Raw genomic sequence first — 18,492 nt, 5'->3', positions numbered from 1 at the left:
TGTTCTATCTAGAACCACAACAGAGTCAGCTCCTGCAGCAAATTATCTCTTGGCCATTCAACTCTGTGCTAGGTAAGCCATTTCCATCAGCCACCTACAGTTTTAATGAGAAGAATGGGGGGGAAGAAAAAGAAAGATTTCTGTCTGGGCAGTCCTTCTTTGCCCTGGGAGTATTTCTGTGCTGCTGTGCAGTGAAAAGTTAATCTTTCTTGACGGCTGATGCATGTGGATAGTACCTCATGTATTTGATACTGAATGCTCGATATAGCTCAGTGATCCCATATAAACACTGCAGAAGCAGAAGGGACCCTGGGCAAGGAAAAGATCTGTCTTAAATCCCTGTATCTGTCACATCACAACATCCTTCAGTAATGACATGCAAACTTCAGAGAGACTGCAGCACCTCTGTCTTGTCTGGGAGACACTTGGCTGTTAATGACTAACTTCCCAGTGACAGCATTTCTTTTTGTAGGTTACTTCCCTTTGGATTTTTGCAAAAGCGTCCTCAAAATAAATAGATAAATAAAATCAATCCGTCAAGGGCAGGCGACTTGTGTAGGTGGACAGCAGGAATCTGCACTCCAGCCAATGGGACCAGTTTGGGATTTTTTTTTCTGAAGTGGCAGCACCTTCCTTCGTTCCCTCTCGATCCCCTCACAAGGACCAAGAATGGGGCTTTGCAGAGGTGACTTACTGTTTAAAAGATAGAAAAGTGACTTTATATGGGATAAAAATGGGTTTGAAATTCAGTCACAAGACAGCTATAGATCAGTAGGTTTGAGAGTTGCTTAGAGCATTTGAATACCCAAGAACTGAGAAGCTGCTGAGTGTGCTCTGCTAACAGCCTTGTCTTGCGCTGGTGGCAGTCAGCGTAGCTGTGCTGAAGTCAGGGCAGCAAATCAGCCAGATATTGGCTGGGGAGTTGGCCAGTGGGCCTGGAGTACAAGATAAATGTTTATGGAGGGAGAAAGTTCTCTCTGGATAGTACCATTGCAGGAAAAAACAGCTCCTACAAATCTCTTTATCTCTCAGTTTATCTGTTGTCATTAACAGATCTTTAATTGTTGTTTTGGGACTAACTTCTGAATCTACATTCAGGACAAAGTCCTGTGAAAGGGCTATTAAAAGTTCCTGCATTAGAGACAAGGGAGGGCTCCCTCATGAAGCTCCTGGATGCAGTCATACCTCTAATTCTCCCTGGTTCCCTAATTAAAGTGTAGCAAAACCTTAATCTTCCCTAGAAATGCTTTGTCAGTAGGCAGTGGCGGTCTGCCTGCAGAGTTAAGTACATCAGAGGTTTCATCTCCTTAAAAATGTTGACCTCCAGCAAGGCATCATAAGATACACTGGCAAAAAGACCCCCACCATTTTACAAGTAACCTGTCTGTCAGCCAAGGATTTCAGCAGGGTGGATGTGGGGTATCTCATGCTGCTTATGGCCATCACCTGGGTTCCCCCAAAATCTAACCTGAAAGTATTTGGCTACAGATGGGCACAAGTCTACAGGGCGTTAATACAATAATCTGCAAGTATCACCCTGCAGCTTTGCCTCTGTCCTCACGTTGTTTTTTAAATTGCAGAAATTCACCCTGTAAATTACCAATAATGCAATGGAGGGAATGGGAAGAGAAACAGGGCATGCAGATATTTGTATGGGATTGGGAATAGGAATAGGAGTAGGTCTATGTTTGTTCCAAGGTGATCTGAAAGGCAGTGGCAGGCCTGGGAAAAGTCAGTGCTTTCTTCATTATATGCCTTTCTAAAACATGCGTGAATTTGATGTAAATGGCATATGGTCTGCCTGCCACTTCTCATGCCGTGCTCTACTCTGCCATTTAACCGCACACCTCTCGACAGGTCGTGTCCTTAGCAGAGGTAATTGAATGGGGGTATCCTCGTGTTTCGACGGAAATGAGTAACAGGAGGGATGAATGGAGGTGAATATGCATCGTGCCCTTTGTCAATACGTCATTTTACTCTTAGCAGAAGAAAAGGGAGCTGGGCTTTTATTTACCTACTGGCTGAGCAAAGGCCAACAATCTTCACTCTGTCAAATTACTTAAGTCTAGCAAATGCTGCAAGACCTGAACCAAAAAGGATTTTAAAGCTGGTGAAAGATTGTCATGGGGTGGGCTATGCAGCTTTTATAAAACAATTGCATCAAGCTTGGGAAGGGAAAGAATCTAAGGCCATTAACCCAGCAAGGCATGAGGCTGTCAGTGAAGCCAGAGAGCATTAAATGTCCATTTGCAACATATTTTCAGTGGGAATCAGTCACCAAACTTCTTCATACACCTCTGAAAACCCCAGCCTAACATGGATGGCATGGGCATTGTTTTGTTCTTTCTACATGTGATGTGGATGGGTGGGAAATAAAAAGGGGACGTTTCCTGGCTGGGACAGAAGAGAGAGCAGTTGCAGAGGAGCTGGGGACTCCTCCAGGCTGCCACTGAGCTGCTGCATGGTCAGGGCACTTCGTTTCACATCTCTGCACTGCAGAAGACCTGGTTCTCCACTCCCCAGCCCTGCTGTGCAAGCCGAGAGCAAAATGCTTCAAAGCCAGGAAGTTAAAATCTCTGTTCATAGGTGTAAGTGGCTACCTAGGGTGGAAGGTTGTCATGGTTCCCCTAGGACATAGTGGTCTTGGACTATAAAAGAGTGCATTTCTCATCTCTTGAAGGTGCTGAAAGCCCATCCATGAAGCTGTTGGAAATCATTGGATCAAAACCAGCTGTGGAAGTGCAAAGTGCCTTTGTTCCTTTTGAAAAAAAGATCCCTCCTATTGAAAAAATCAAGTAAAGTGTACAGGGGAATCTGTGGGCAAGAGGAGGAAAAATTAGAGCTGATTACAAGGTAGCAATAGAAATGGCTTTTGAAAAGCTTTTTTTTTTTTCCTATCTAAACCAGGGAGGAAGGAGAGAGAGGAGGCAACTTGGATTGGCATCAAAACCCTCTTATCTCACACGTTTACACTCTCCACTGCACAGATTACTCTAGTTTGCCTTTAATTTGCCTTTTGATAGTTGTAGGCTGATACCAAATACTCCTGAAAGTTGACACTTGGCAAATAGCACATTGCACTCCCATCTCAAGTGTATGACATGAGAGAAGGATTTGAGGCCATCAGAGCTACGAAAACTATTGCTGGTGTGATCCTAGGACATTTTAACATGACTTGATTTTGCTATTCCTGTGCATCCCAAATGCGTAAGTGTGACAGAGGGACATCTATTTTAAAAAATGCCAAAGCAAAGTGGCAATGATATAAGCTGGACATCTCGTATCTCCCTCCACCTTCCCTTCCTTTTTGGCAAAATCTCAACAACCGAGCTGCTTTCCATGCCCGTATGTTCATCCATACAGGCAGCTGATTTATCCATCACTCTTCTCACCCCAGAAAATTTTGCCACAGTCTCCTCTTTGTCACTGACACCCTGAGAGGCCCTGACCTTTGCAGTATTTGATAGCGAGCCTCCATGCAGACATACTTAAGGGTTCAGATATGTTGTATTGCTGCTGCCTGAGCTGTCAAAAGGACAAACAGCAACAAGATAGTTGCACAGCATTAAATAATTGGGGACTAAGTGGATTACTTAATGGTACTGGAAAAACACCTTGCTGTTGATAGACATCAACAGAGCAGGAAACAGGATCACATGCACTTTGTGCATGAATAATCAGAAAGGATTTGAACCCAACTGCACTGTATGAAGCACTCTGTTCTTGCTCTTAGTGTTTCATCTAATCTCGCTTGTTGAATTTTAAACCTACCGCTTCTTGTCTTACTGACAGCCAACCCAGACGTTATTTTCATCCTCCTTCAAAGTGAAGACCATTGCCTTCAACCATGATCTGTTTACGATATGAAATTAGCTGTTGAAATGGTTGTTCTCATGATGCATACCCTTGTTTATAGATAGGATTTTTTTGGCAAAAGTTCACATTTAGAAAAACAGCTCTGGAATTTTGTGACCAAAACAAAAGGAAGCAAAAAAAATTTCCAAGTGATTCCATGAGAATAGAGCAAAATTACACTCCCACCTCTGATTTTTATGGGGTTTTGACCTGCAAAGTTCAGTAAAATGGGGCATATGAAGCCTGGTGTCCAGCACTAACATGGAGTAAATGCTCTGGCTGATGGTGTACTGATACTCTCCCTGCATCCGACATACTGTACAGGTATGATGCAGTCAGTGTGTGCATCACACTACAGTGGCATAAATCTCACATCACAGAGCAGCATCTGGTGTGTTGTAAAAGTGATGTTGAAACAGCTTCTTTTTTTTCTTTTTTTTTTTTTTAATTTAACATTTGTTACTCACGAGAGGTACTGGAGGACAAAACTGATTTGCACTTGTTCAGCCAGGGTGTTTAAATATGAACCCTCACCTGATCTGGGCAATAGTTTAGGCTAAACACATGCTCACATACAGGAAGGGGAAAAATGCTATAAGGGCTCTGTCACCAGTTCACATTGCTGCTCACATTTCCCTTCTCTGCCATCCAGATTTGTTTTCTTGTGTATTTCTAATAAGCATGTTAGCCAACATGATCACACATAATTAAACATCTGGCAAATTTACCATGCAATGAAGTGAGCGTCCAACAGAGTGTCCAATGGAGTGTTTGGGAATGGGGTGGGGGGTTGGTTTGGGGAACAAGGCTCATCCTCTGACTGCTGGGGACATCCACAGGCTGGGGGACCTCCAGGGCCCTGCAGTAACAGAGTGATCAGGAGATATTTCCCTGCTCTGTATGCTTTCAGCAAAACAGAGACAAAAGAAGATGCAATATATTAGCTTTTGGCTTGATATACACTGAAGCCAGCCCTCTTGCATCCTTTGACTCTTTGGTTGGGCAAGCGGCCCAACAGGTCACCTGGCTGCTACCTCTCCAGATGGATAAGGACTGAGCTGTAATTACCTTTCCTTCAGCAGGAGCACTGTGTTTGGTATCTGTCTTTTGCTGATTTAAAAAACAAAACAAAACAAAATTATGGAAATTGCATTTCAGACAGACAGACAATACAAGCCTTGCTTCCTTAGAAAAAAGGGGTGAAAGTTAGTTAGAAAAAAGCTATTTTCTCATAGGCTGTTGCTTTTCTATCATGTTCCTCTTGCTCCAGCCCCTGGATAAGAGAGTTTTCAGTTTGATATTCCTATCCTAGGATGAGACATGAACCTGCATTACCCATAAGAACTGCAAATCATTCCTGTTTACATTCTTCTTGCTCTTGTATCTCTGCTTTTTGCATAGCAGTTAATGATAAAATAATGATAAATAAGCCAAACAAAATCAGTTGTTAGGACATGCTTTGCTGCCCATGGACCCCAAAGCTCTTTTAAAAGAAAAAAGATGTTTCGTTCCTTTATGAGATCAATGATCACAGCTCTCCAAGACCTCCCCCTTCATCCATGACAACATCACCCTCTCCCTGCCTTTCTCATACATCTTTTTTATGCATGGTAAACCCAGCCAGGCAGGGTTTTGCTTGCTCCTCACAAGAAGGATCCTTTGCCCCCCCTGAGGTCACCCAGAATATTCACCCCTATTTGTCCTCGCTCATCAGATTGGGGCTGCTCCCATTCCCTGCCGCTCACAGTCCCCTCTCCCCCTGACATTGCCATGCACCACATCAAATAATTGTTGTTATAACTCTCCTCCTTCCCCAACTAAAATATACTTGATTGGGAGGGAGAGGGGGAACAGGGAAATAGCTGGGTTTATTTTAATAGTTTCCACTCTCAGTTCAGTTTTATAGTACAGTATATTTAACTTTAACGTATGGACAGCTGGATGCATTTAACAGCACAATGGAAAGAATTTAGCAAGTATACATTACAGGCCGTGTATTTGGAGCTGATCACCACATATTTCTTCATAATATTTAGATGCGCCTGTTACAGATTGTGTCGGGCTGATCAAAATATGTTTGTGTCAGGTAAGATTTGTCATAGATGAGTCTCTTTATTTCTTTACTTACTAAAATTCTTCCTAGAAGAAGAAGCTCAGTTTAGCTGATATCAGCAAGTTTAGCCCAATGCTTACGATAGGGTTATTTGCCTTTTCTGCAGAAGCCGAAAAAAGCCATAAATACACAGAAACATAGGGGCATATTCTGAGCACAGACTGTGGGCACATTACACCACTTGTTGTGTCACCTTCACCAGCAAACCAGCTGGAAACTGAAGGATCACCAAAGGATCAGAATCTGTGCCATATCCCCCCCGCCCCCCCCGCCCTACACCATAATGATGGAAAACCGCTACCACCATGAGACAGAGCTATAAATCCTTCACATCTTTCCATCGGACCTATATCCATCTCTGAACTGGCTGGTTACCCTCTTACACCCTCTCTACAGCACTCTGGAGATTTTTTCAGTGACAGCCAGTGAAACTAGGTGGTAGTCTTCTATTTTTCTCTCAGAAATAAGAAGAAAGGAAATTTTCAGCAATACTTCGAAATTCATTTGCCTTTTAGTAAAAAAAAAACCACCACCAACGTTCATTATTATAAAATAGCCTCCTTCACTCACTACTTTTATGCCACTCCCCCAGAAGCCTAGGTGCCTGAACTACATGATTTTATCAAATTTATCTTGTTGTCTCTGTTTTGTTACTCAGTGCCTATTGCAGCAATGCTAACAGAAGGCAAATCAGCCAAGCGACTTGCTAGCATATTTAGCCAGCTCTCTCTCTGACACTGGAAAATAATAACAGCTTCATCTTCCAGTAGACTTGTTTTCTTTTCCCTGTGTGTGTTTTAAAAGTGCTGTTTTCCCCTGCTGCTGTAGGGTCACATGATCAATACTGACAAAATGTAAGGGGTTGTATTTACAAGATATTCTTATAAAAATGCCAAAGAGAAGTCAGAGCCTAAGGAACAACAATACTTATGATTTGGAGATATTCCAACAAGTAATACGGCTCAAGCCCATTTTCTAAGCTGTGAATGAGCTTCAGTTATTTGGGAAGTTATGATTTTAGATGTGTTTGGGTAGATATGTTGCTTTGCCTCTAAGCACTGGGGGAGGGAGGAAAGAAGGAGAAAGATGCTCAAGGAGAAAAACCCCTTTGGAGGAAAGACCAAATTGTTGGAAACCTCTGAAGTGTTCGCATTAATGTCATGTCATTACACCGTATTGCTGCACAGGTTAATATAATTGGGTTACTGTGTGTGAGCAATGATCCATAGCATGTTATGGCACTGAAACAAATGACATTTAACCAAGAGATTTGTAAGGCACCTTGTTATCTGCATGGTGAGCAATTGCAACGGAGAGTCAGATTGCTAGACGAGCGACTGACAAATTAGTTGTTGGGTTTACTGGACAGCTTGGATTTATAACCACACAATTCCAACATAATTTATTAGATCCATAAACAGACAGATCCAGTGTTTTTACTTAGATTACACTCTTATTGCTGCCTCTGATCCTGTCCCGTTTGCAGTGCTGTTACAGGCTGATTGTATTATTCATGTAACACCCAGTCCTTGGCTGGGGGCAAGGTGAGCTTAGATCAATAAGCTGCAGGTTTCTAGCAACGAAAATATCTACAGCCCAGTTTATAAAAAAATGATTTTCAGATGAGTATGTTCCCACACTCCAACTGTAGTCTCTCCAAGGAGGGAAGGATGCAAATAGAAGGGATCAGTAAAAGATGCAAATTCAGTTCAGAAAAAGATCTTTTCTTTTTTGTCTCCTGGTAGAACAGATACCAAAGCCCCTTGCCTGTATGTTAAACAATGAAGACAAACAAACTGCGTGAGATGTAGGGGGGGAAGGGCTAGGTCCCACCTGGATGGTCATGGTGGTCTGTTTCCACCTTGGCCTCTGGGAGAAGGACATCTCTCCATTTTGCTCTGTCTCTTCTGGTCTGGGCTGGAGAGCAGAAAGCTCAGCATCGCCATAGCTGCAGGACAAAGCTGCGTCCTTTCTGGAAGGGCTTTCTTTAAAAACTCATTGAAAAGGAACCCACAGCTTCCCCAGGCAGATTATTCCAAATCTTTAACTTGTGTCAGTTCCCCAGTACCTATCTAATATGACTTAGGTCAATGACTTCTTTTTCTTTCCCCAGGGACAAAGAAAAGAAACAGTCATCTCCCTCTTTACGGCCCCTCTAACAGATTAGCGGACAGCTATCGGGGATGTCACCAGCACGTGCCCCTAGCTGCATCCCTGCACCTTGCATTTCCTCTTCCTACCTTGCACAAATCCAAATCTTTGCCCTTTCTCCAGCAGCTCTTTTGCAGCCTCACAGCCATTTCCTTTTGCAGTCACTACTGTGTCCAACATCACTGGTGGCACATGGTGCCCAGAGCTGGATCCAGGCTTCCCTGGCCCTCAGGAGGTCGGCTCAGGGGAACATGTGTGTCCCTCTAGTTCTTTCCATTTGAGGAAAGCATGAAACCTCACCTGTGTTTAGAGCCTTGGCTCGCGCCAAAATTTTTATGAGGTGATAAAATGATCACCTTTGGGCTCATGGCTGCTGACTTAGACCAGAACTACAAGTCCGAGACTACCACCCAAGAGAGTATTCTTGCTTCTAATCCAGCTGGCATCTTGGGATCACTTCCTTGCTTTCCAGGTTAGAGGCCAGTTTTGTTTGGGCTGGATAAACTCTGGAGACATGCCCAAGATTTTTGGATGTTCCCCCACAGAAAATCTGACCTCCACTTGTTTTGGAAGTTTGCCTCTCCAGATAGGATTTAAAAACTCCTCTCATAGTTTGGTTGAGTCAAAAATAACATGGGATGGCTTGTGAGGCTGGCTCTGAGTTTCAGCTGTAAGCTGGTAAACGCTTGGAGTTAAGTAATGAAAATAAGAGAGGAGTCCAACCTGAATCAAAGCGCTGGAAAGCCATGAACTGTGATGGAGTTTGAAATCCCAAGTTAAGATGTGGAGCTGAGTGAGCATCTCTCTGCATATGCTTGGGCTGAGCCACACTGCTGATAGCGAAGAACCCAGGACTGAGTTTGTAATTCGTAACTTGAGCAAACTGAATAGAAAACACAGGCATCATGGACAAAGTGGTGGAGAGGACATGGCTGGGAGTGGAAAACAGGACATGGTCTTGCTGCTGCTAACTGGTGCAGCTCCAGTCCCTTACCCGTAAGTGTAGCTAAGTCTGTGCTGTGCACTGATTCTGAGCACAGCTCTGCTCTTCGCTTGCTCCATAGCTACAGCCGCTAACAGTCTTGCTGAACAAGTCCATCAGGGGTTCCCCTCCTGTAAAGCTATTATTGTTAAAATAAACATGCATTTAGCTTCACCATATAATATTTCACAAGCCTGAGGCATAGCAGTTGGAACGCATCTCCTCCAGCCTTGAAATAGGAGGCAACACGAATCGACGCGTTGGAGAGTTTTCAAGGTAAACACCGAAGGATTTTATTGATGCAGGCTTTAGTGTGGCTGTCACTGTGGCGGGGGTGCTGCGTGCTGTGACATCTCTATGCCTGAAATAGCACAGTGCAAGCTGATCCCAACTACCACTCTTTTAAATGTATCTAACAACCAGCTGCTGGAGGAGTTTGGTCTGGTTTAGTCAGATGTGCTGGATACTTCAGTGCATGCCTGAACCAGTGTTAAACCCTGACTGGACTGAAGTATCAGAAAAACAAACCCTACCTATCCCTGCTTGATGTCTTCCTGAGCGGTTTTTGATGAGCTGCTTTCTTGGAATAATTTGATTAATTTTTAATATTTTAAAATATTACAGGCCAAGTTCATGCCTGGTTTAGCACCACTTCAATTAATCTACCAGTGGGTAAAGCTAGTGAAAAACTTAGAACTAAAACAGAGCAAACCAGCATCCTTTCTTGTTTTCTTTGAAGCAGGTTCTATACAAAGATGCAATAGCAGATTTTACATAAAAGTGCCTAATTAAAGCAAGCCCCCAAACTATGCATTTTCATTTTGCAGTGTTCAAGAAGAAAAAAACACTCCTACTAATAATTACTGAAAATGAAACTCAGCAGGGTGAACAAAAGGAAATATGGATGGCAGTGGAGGAGGAGAGATGCTCGGCATATGGAGGGGTTAACTAAATCTGAGCCTCTGATAATGCTATCGTATTTGCCAGGGAGACTGGGGAGAAAAATCCTAATGGACCTACTGGAAACTGTTAATGCATATTGGTTATGTGTACAAAAAGGACATGAAGCCAACAGAAGTGACTAATGAAAAATTATGTGAGCATTCAGCAGTGAACATTATTCAGAGCCCTGATGGTGGTGGAGGGATGTGAATGACGCTGGTCCGGTGAAGAACTGGAAAGCCTGGTACAGTATCACCTTTCAAACTGAGTGCTGCCAACACACTTAGGGAAATGTTGAATCATAGCTGGAAGATGAGATATAGCTTTAGGGAGATGTAGAGAGGCATGTTCCTAGCCTACACTTCAACCCAGAGAAAGCACTCGTTTGTTTTACAGGTGAATAAATAACCATTTCCTTGAGCAAACCCAGTCATCTAGTAGCATGCAATACTATTACTTAGGGTTTCATCACAAGCAAAAAATGATGCCTGTTACCACTAATGGGAAAATCTCATGGCTAGACGTAAGACAACTCCTTGTTGCTCCCAGACACTTGGATTATCATGGCTTTGGGCACAGGCTCTCTTTGTACATTACCTACCCCAGTGGGAGCTTGCTTTGGGATGGAAACCTCCATGTGTTGCCACAGAAAAATACACATATGGTCTTGAATATCCCAGCTGTAGCTTTCTCATAGACAAAGGGAGGTGAAAATGTTACATGTATTTCTAGAAGACTTGGATTGTAGGAGAAATAGCTTTAAAAAGTTGCTATTACTACTGAATTTTCCTCTGTATTTTCACTGAAATTTCAGGAAAGAAAAATGCAGCTCCCTTTCCCAATCAACTCAGCAGGATATTGCAAATCTCAAAAATTTCAATTTAGGGATGGGCTTTCTTGCCCTCCAGTTAGTTGTCAGCATCAGCAAGGGCATTAAAAGACCAATTTGTGTTCAAGATAAGAAAGAAAATTCTCCTTTCTGTTGCTGCCATGAGGCTGAGATGAAGAAACTGGGGAGACAGACATGTCCAGTTGTGACGTATCTGCTGAGGTGGCCTCCGAAACTCATTTGTCTCATGGCCACGATCTTCCCTCATGTCACCATTTCTATGGAGAAACCAAAGAGGGAGCCAGAAAGTGTTCTGCTGTCCTTTCCCCGTGTTGGTAATGCTTTGGGCTATATAGTGTTACTTTAGGTCTTTGCTGGTTTAGGCCTCATTTGAGGAAATCATGGACTATCTTTCTTGAGAAGGGATGATATTTCCCTTAATTTAAATAGCTTTGAGCAAACAAGTACCAATTTGGATGTACTTTCCCATTTAATATTTGTGTGATTTATGCTTCCAAGCAACCCTTCTGCTCTCCTGTTTACATGCCCTCAAAGCTAATTTTTTAACTACAGTTAATCATGCTGAAGCAAAATATAACTCACAGCGAGACGATGCTGGCCAACTTTTATAACTTGGGCTACCGTATTGGATGTCAGCTCTGCTGCTAAAAATAACTACCCTGGGACAGGTGCCTTCCCTGGCCAGCAAAATTTAATGCCTCTTTTTAAAATCCTGGCCAGAAGAAGCCTTAGACGGGAAGGGAAGAGACCCTTTAGCATTTACAGGGGAAAGGATTGGTATTCCCAGTCCAGGAACTGAAAGCTGCTTGTTTGAAGTATTGACAGACAAACTGGCTGGTCACAAAGCAAACAGCAGTGACTCGGAGTACTCTGCCTTTCTACCCTGGTCACAGTTTAGGTTGTGAAGTGGCAGCCTGAGTAATTTCTAATCTGTAAATGCTGTTGTTTGCTGTACCACAAAAGAAAGTCCATTTGCAGCTCCAGAAAACAGCTCAGTAATAGGCAGGTGGGACCCAGAATTAAGGAAGGAGCAGGACAAATTCTTTGTGCTATGTCCCTTTCTCTGCACAAAAAATCTTTCAACCTCCTCCTGCACTGGATGGAAAACCTAGCCCTAGCTGGAGTCCTTGATGTTCCTTTAACCAGGTACCAACTCATCAGCATCCAAATGCACCAGGCAAAACCACACACCAGCAGCAGCCCCGGTGCCAGGGTGAGACCTGTATCTTCATTTTTTGAAGCCTGAAGCAAGGAAGAAATGAATAGAGAAATGTGAGAGAAGGAGATCAAGGGGTCTGCTAGCAATTGAGAAAATAGCCACAAGTGCTTTTTCTCTGAGAGTTTGGCAGAAGGACATGGCACTGCCTGTACAATCAGTCTGCAATAGGGATGCACACTGTGTTCACTCTCTTAAACGCACTCAATGTTTTAGCAATATAGCTGGCGATACATAAAAAAAGGGTGTTTAACTGCATTGGCTAGTCCCGGTGAGCCAGGGAGGAGAGGGGAACTGAGGGTTAGCCACAGCTAGCCAAGGGTTTCTCTTTCCTGGGAGGTTTAAACTATCCAGCTCAGCTGCAGCAGGCAGCAGCGTCCTGGTGGAGCAGAGATCTGCGCAGGCTGCAAAGCCTGTGGTTAACCCTGCTGAGCACTGTGGCTGGTGTTGCAGGATTGCTCTCGGGGTGCGAGTGAGCCTGTCTAAACCAACAGCTGCTGCGGGACGTAGGGGAAATTGCAGACATGATTTCTCTCCATCCTCTCTAGATGCAAAGTCCTGCTTAATATCACATTGGTTTTCTGCATGGTATTTTTTTCCCAGTGGGATGAGAAGCCTTCCCAGGTGGTGGGATATAAGTATCCCCGGAAACTTGTCAGCCACAAGGGAGTGAACAAGTAGCTTCAGCAAACAGAAACTATCAGGTTTCTCACACCTCCCCTGAGACATCCCAGCTATGTGTAGCACCACTTCCCTCCACCTGCAGGTTCCAGGAGCCTGCATTGCCTGGACTGTGCTAGAAAGCAAGGAAACAACCTGGCTCCAGGAGACCAACCTCCTTTCCAATGACCCTTTTGCTTGTGCTTCTTGTCAGAATTGTCCTTTGCTTGCTTTCGGGTACAAAACCAAACCCAACCAGATTTTCAGGGACTTCACAACAACTGTTCCCAAGCCCTGCACCCGCTGTTGGCAATGCAGGGAATGCCAAGTTGTGGGTCTGGGGGGGAGCAAGCAGGAATAATGCACATACCTCCTATCGCGCCGTGCATGACTTTTATGTGCTTTGAGCCAAATTACTCATACCTTGTTCCTCCCTGTTACAACACCAGGGGAAAAAAAAACAAAACAAAACCCAACTTGTAGCTCCAAGTCCTCCTTTTCCGCCAGGGCAGGAGACAGGGGGGAATACCTCTGTGCAACACCTGACAGTCTACAGAGGAGAAGTTTTTTCTGTGGTTGAGTCCCAGGGCCAAACACATCATCTGGAAGGATACAAAAGCTTTTACAGACTGTCATTTTCTAGCAGTTATAATTTCACATGCATTTACCTAAGGACAATTCTGAAAAACAAGAAAAATGACAAGGAAACAAATTATATTTCTGCCTTTAACCAGAACACCCAGATCTGGAGTCACATTGCAATTGGTTACCAGAAGGACCACAGTGTTGCTGATTATTTATTTTGAGTGGTGAATGCCTACAGAGCTGCGCAACCTTTGTTTTTGAGGTAGCAGCATGTGTTCTGCAAACTCTGACATCTGATTTTATTCCTTTTTCAGGCTTTACATTTGGAATTTGGCTTTGTTACCAGGTTTCTGCAGAAACGTGTTGGTGAGATAACTTTAACTGTTGTGCTTAATCTTACCTGGTTAGTTTTATTTTTCCTTCATTCCTCGCCACCCCCTGAAGTTCAATATCTGTAAGACAAAACAGAAGAAAAAAATTAACTGCTAATCTATTAAAAGTCGAGCTTGCTGACAATGACACCTTTTGTTAGAACCAGCTTCCCGCATAGAATGAGATTAAGACCAGCCTTGGTTTTTTTATTTGCCTTCCCTTGAAAATCATTGTAGATGCTTTTCAGATAGCAAATGCAATTAAAAACAAAACAAAACAAAACGAACCCAAAAAAAACAGAAAAATAACTTCATAATCAGAATGGGTGTCTTTAAGAAGATATTCCATTTCAGAGACCAATGTAAGAGGTAAATTATAGACTGCCAAGTGCAGGAAAGGCACCAGTTTCTTTGTAGGGATGTAATTAATGAAAAAGGTTTACTCAGATTGCCACAAACCAATGGACAGAGTTCAATATATAGTTGACAATGCCAATATCTCTGTTCAGCACAGGTATTCTATCATTTTTCCTCAATAATGAAACTTCTAAATGTGAGTTTGATTCCATATGTGACTCCAAAGACATCTGGTTTTCCAGTGCCAACTCTGCACAAAGGGCCAGGTTTCCCACTGTGTAAATCTACGTAATTCTATTGACGTCAGTAAAGTTGCATCAACTTTAAACTGGGTGATCTGCCCAAAGTGTCTTTTTTGTCTACGTGGTGTATAATTGAGACACATTTTTACAAAGATGAAGAATGGGAAGCATAATGCTTTCTGGTGGACAAAACAGATATTGTTTCTATTTCTAGGCTGTCCCATTTATTTATTAATTGCTGACTAAGAGCTGCAAGTAGAGGAGACGGCACTTGTGTATATGTTCCAGGAATAGCTGGTGTTGAGGTGAAAGATCCCCTTCAAATATCCTATGAGAAATGGAAATATTGAAGTGTGTTACTGTTATGTATATAGAGATTTTATAAGGATGTCCTTTTTCTTTACACCCCAACTCCTTGGGTCCTTAAGAGAAAATTCGTGACTTAGGAATTAGCATAGTCTTAAATATATCCATTAAATTTCAGTAGAAAATGGACACAAGTTCAAGACACAGAAAACAGGGACATTGCCTTTTAACAGTTCTATACTTCTGCATTTGCCTTCATTGGGTTTAGTACCTACACTAAAACTCATGGAAATACTTGGGAAAACTTGCATATGAAAGCTTCAGTCCTGCAAAGCCATATCAACATGTTTTATTTTAAGGTCATGACCCATCCTGTGGTGCTCAACATCCTCAGTGCCTGGTGTGTTAGGCCTTGTACAAGTTTGTAGTAAAACATAGAATCATAGAATGGTTTGGGTTGGAAGGGACCTTAAAGATCATCCAGTTCCAACCCCCCTGCCATGGGCAGGGACACCTTCCACTAGACCAGGCTGCTCCAAGCCCCATCCAACCTGGCCTCGAACACTGCCAGGGATGGGGCATCCACAGCCTCACCGGGCAACCTGCTCCAGTGCCTCACCACCCTCACAGTGAAGAACTTCTTCCTTACATCTAATCTACATCTACCCTCTTTCAGTTTAAAGCCATTACCCCATCCTATCGATGCTACCTGCCTCAAAGCATCTCACTGTAAGTAGCCCAGACAAATGAGTAAGAGAAAACAGATTTTTCTTCACTTGTCTTATTTTCATATACTGCATAAATACGTTGCCAAATACTGCCAAATACCTTGACTGGTTTGTAAGTGTTTCCACAGATTTTGGTTCAGTAAATGCACTTTCGTTATCTAATATTTATACCGCAGGAACAGCCAAAGCCATGTTCTGACACCGTTAGGAGATGACAGTGAATGTGCCTTCAGAGACCTCCTTAATCTTGATCTAGTGTGCAAAGCTAAGATTAGTAGGGGAGTCACACCCTACCTTACCCCTTTAGATTTATTTTAACTCTTCATTTTCTGAGTAACACTGTTTTGAAGTGATAATTGCAAGATCCTCATGTCCGATTTACAACATACTTGTGACCACTTTGAAACTTAGCTCCATCATACGTAGAATAGATAACGTTTTATTCTTTATGAGTAGATCATCTGGGTTTATGGGTGATGACAACAACCTCCGTGAAAAGTAGATAATGAAGCCAGAACCATTGACAGCTGTATTTTATTTTGGGTTGTCCAACCAGCACTAATTGCTACCTGTTTTAACAGAATATGCTTTCATCAGTATTTTGACCCAAGATCTTAATTTGGTACAAAGTCAAAGTCCTGTCCTAGACAACTACTCCAAATTAGGTCACACAAAGGAATCCAGCATCTGTGCGATAGTCCAGGTCACACTGCTATTTGTGGAATGGATACTAGTACAGTCTTTGTGAGTGCATGATATATGAACTGTATGTATTTCCTTGATAAATTGTTTTTAAATATTTCCTCCTTTTTATTAATTGAAGAGGAAACTCATGCATCAATGACATTTTTATGCTGGTTTACACATAAATTATTTCCCTGCAATGTTCATTTTTATTATTATTGCCGATATTATAGCAAATGCATTTTTTTTGCCTTGTAAACAAGATTTTGCTTACAGCTAAATGAAAAGAGGAGAAGTTAATCACGTTGAAATAATAGGTTTAAAAAGGTAATTCAGTAATGTTTGGCTGATGTTTAATCTTCCCCAATAGAAGCCATGCCGAGAGAAATGACAGAAATTCTGTTTTTGTAATTAAACAGTATTCATCACTAGCAGGGCAGCTGAAGGAGAGCTGAAATACTGCAGTGACTGCCTATTCCTGGCAAAGCCTTCCAAGCAGGGACTTCAAGGTTTGTTAAGTGACAGTGGTGGCTGCAAACCTTGAAAATGAAGAGCATCATCATAGCTATCAGTATAAGAACTTGACATTGTGGGTCTCTTCATTATGTTTCCAGGAGGGAGTGAAGTTTTTTCTGAGCCCATTAGAAAAGATGCCTACCATCAGATGTGTCTGAAAACAGCACCCACCTCTCAGCAGAAGAATAGAAATAATCACCCCAGACATGTCTATGGGCCTTTTTCCCATGAAATCTCAACGTCTCACTGTAAAATGTTTTTCTGTAGGATAATGCCCAGAATAAATTGTATATTCCTTGCTTTTGAGATGGAGAACTGAGGTTTGCTGGTAGCATGCAACTGAGCATCTCCATCCTTGAAGATTGAAAGGGAATTAATGACTTGAACACTGAGGGTCTGAGCCTCACAAGTTGTATAAGATCATGCAAGAAATATGTGGCAGAGCTGGGTCTTGAAGCCAAGCTTCCTAAATTAGCTTTTTTACAACTTCATCTCCATAGAAGAACCTTCTTTTCACACTGCTGCTAGCATCCATTCTGGACTCTTGGACCTACCCCTTGTTCCTTCCTGTGTGAATATGACTGTACTTTCCTGTAGTCACAACATGTTTTGTCTCAAGCACCGTGTTACAGGAGAAAAAGATTCAGTGAAGAAGCTTCTGCCACCTTCACTGTTTGGTTTCTGAGAGTTGACTATTCCAGCAAGCAAAGTCATGTTTGTGAAGTTGTATCAGACTCCCAGGCTCTGCTGACCAGTGTGCTGCAGAGCACTGTAGAGCTACTGCATTTAGGTGCTACAGCCAGAAAACAGCTTTTTCACTTGTAGTTTTTTTGCCATTCGAGTACCACTTACCCAATTAACTTTGAACTTTTGTGAAGAGCCTATGTTTGACATCTCACCTGCCAGCTTTGAGGACAACACTGAGATTTTGTGGTGGCTGTCAAAAACCTGACTCCTTGCTTTGCAACTTTTGCAACCAAGTTAATACTCATGCCCATGAGGTAGAAGAGAAAGCAGAAAGCAATCTCCAGCATGCATTTCCTTAAAGAGCTACCTGAAACTGCTCATCTGCCTTCCTTGTAGACAATCAACAAGTTTCTCTTCTTTCATGTGTAATCCATTTCCAAATGTGCAATCAGGGGCATAGCTTTACCTAAAGTCCTAGCAGAGTCCAGTCGGTTCTCACTGGTCTTCAACACAAGGGGCTTCAACACATCCCTAGGCAACCTACTGATGTGAAATGGCACTTATGGTTATAAGACCATTTTAAGCACATCTTCTGGAGTTTTTCACTTGCCAAGTTGTTTATTATCAGGAGCTATATTTCATATTTCCTGATCCACTTCATGAGTTTTTCAAAGTGGGCTCATACCCTAAATCTCCCTTACTGGAAGGGTGTCTGAGCTTGACCCTGCTGTCCTGAGGGGACAAGCTTGCTATATTTATTTGTGCTGGTTTGGATACAGTGTGTTCTGATCTTGCATGCCTCCTTGGTAAAATGCGTAATTATTGCTGTTATACCGTAAGTGACAATAAAGTGACTTTTAGGAAAAATAGTTTTCAAACACTCCCACAGACCCACCTGGGGAGAATCTAGATTAGTTGGAGGGGAATGGCTCTTGGGAAAAAGGTTAATTTGCTTGTGGGTGAGGAAGTTCTGTCAGAATCACACTGGCAGTAATTGCATTAAAACAGCAATATGAAGCCTGAATCTGATCCCTAGCCAGTCACTCTGAATCCATCATCTCTAGTTTCAGGTCTGTCTGCTCTTCCTTAGCACTTTTGAAAGAAATCCAGCAAGGGACAGGACCCAGGAGTCCAAATCCCACAGGGACCAGTGAAAAGATCAGAAGGCTTTGAAGCTGGTCCACCTCTAAGTCCCCTGCCGTATGTTAGCTGCACACTCTCTTTCCATGCTTGAGTAAGCATATAGT

At 42.7% G+C, this 18,492-nt stretch overlaps 1 long non-coding RNA gene across 1 annotated transcript in view; it reads left to right on the top strand.

The window, feature by feature from the left end:
- Positions 1 to 15,360, top strand: part of LOC138688159 (uncharacterized) — a 36,543-nt gene extending 21,183 nt beyond the window's left edge. Inside the window, exons 2-3 of the long non-coding RNA XR_011327213.1 lie at positions 13,669 to 13,720; positions 15,307 to 15,360. This is a non-coding gene — a long non-coding RNA (uncharacterized lncRNA). The remainder of the gene's footprint in view (positions 1 to 13,668; positions 13,721 to 15,306) is intronic.
- The last annotated feature ends 3,132 nt before the right edge of the window (positions 15,361 to 18,492 follow it).

The sequence above is a fragment of the Haliaeetus albicilla genome, chromosome 2 (genome assembly GCF_947461875.1).
Source record: "Haliaeetus albicilla chromosome 2, bHalAlb1.1, whole genome shotgun sequence".
Taxonomy (NCBI): Eukaryota; Metazoa; Chordata; class Aves; order Accipitriformes; family Accipitridae; genus Haliaeetus; species Haliaeetus albicilla.
This window is presented reverse-complemented; position numbering and strand designations above follow the sequence as displayed.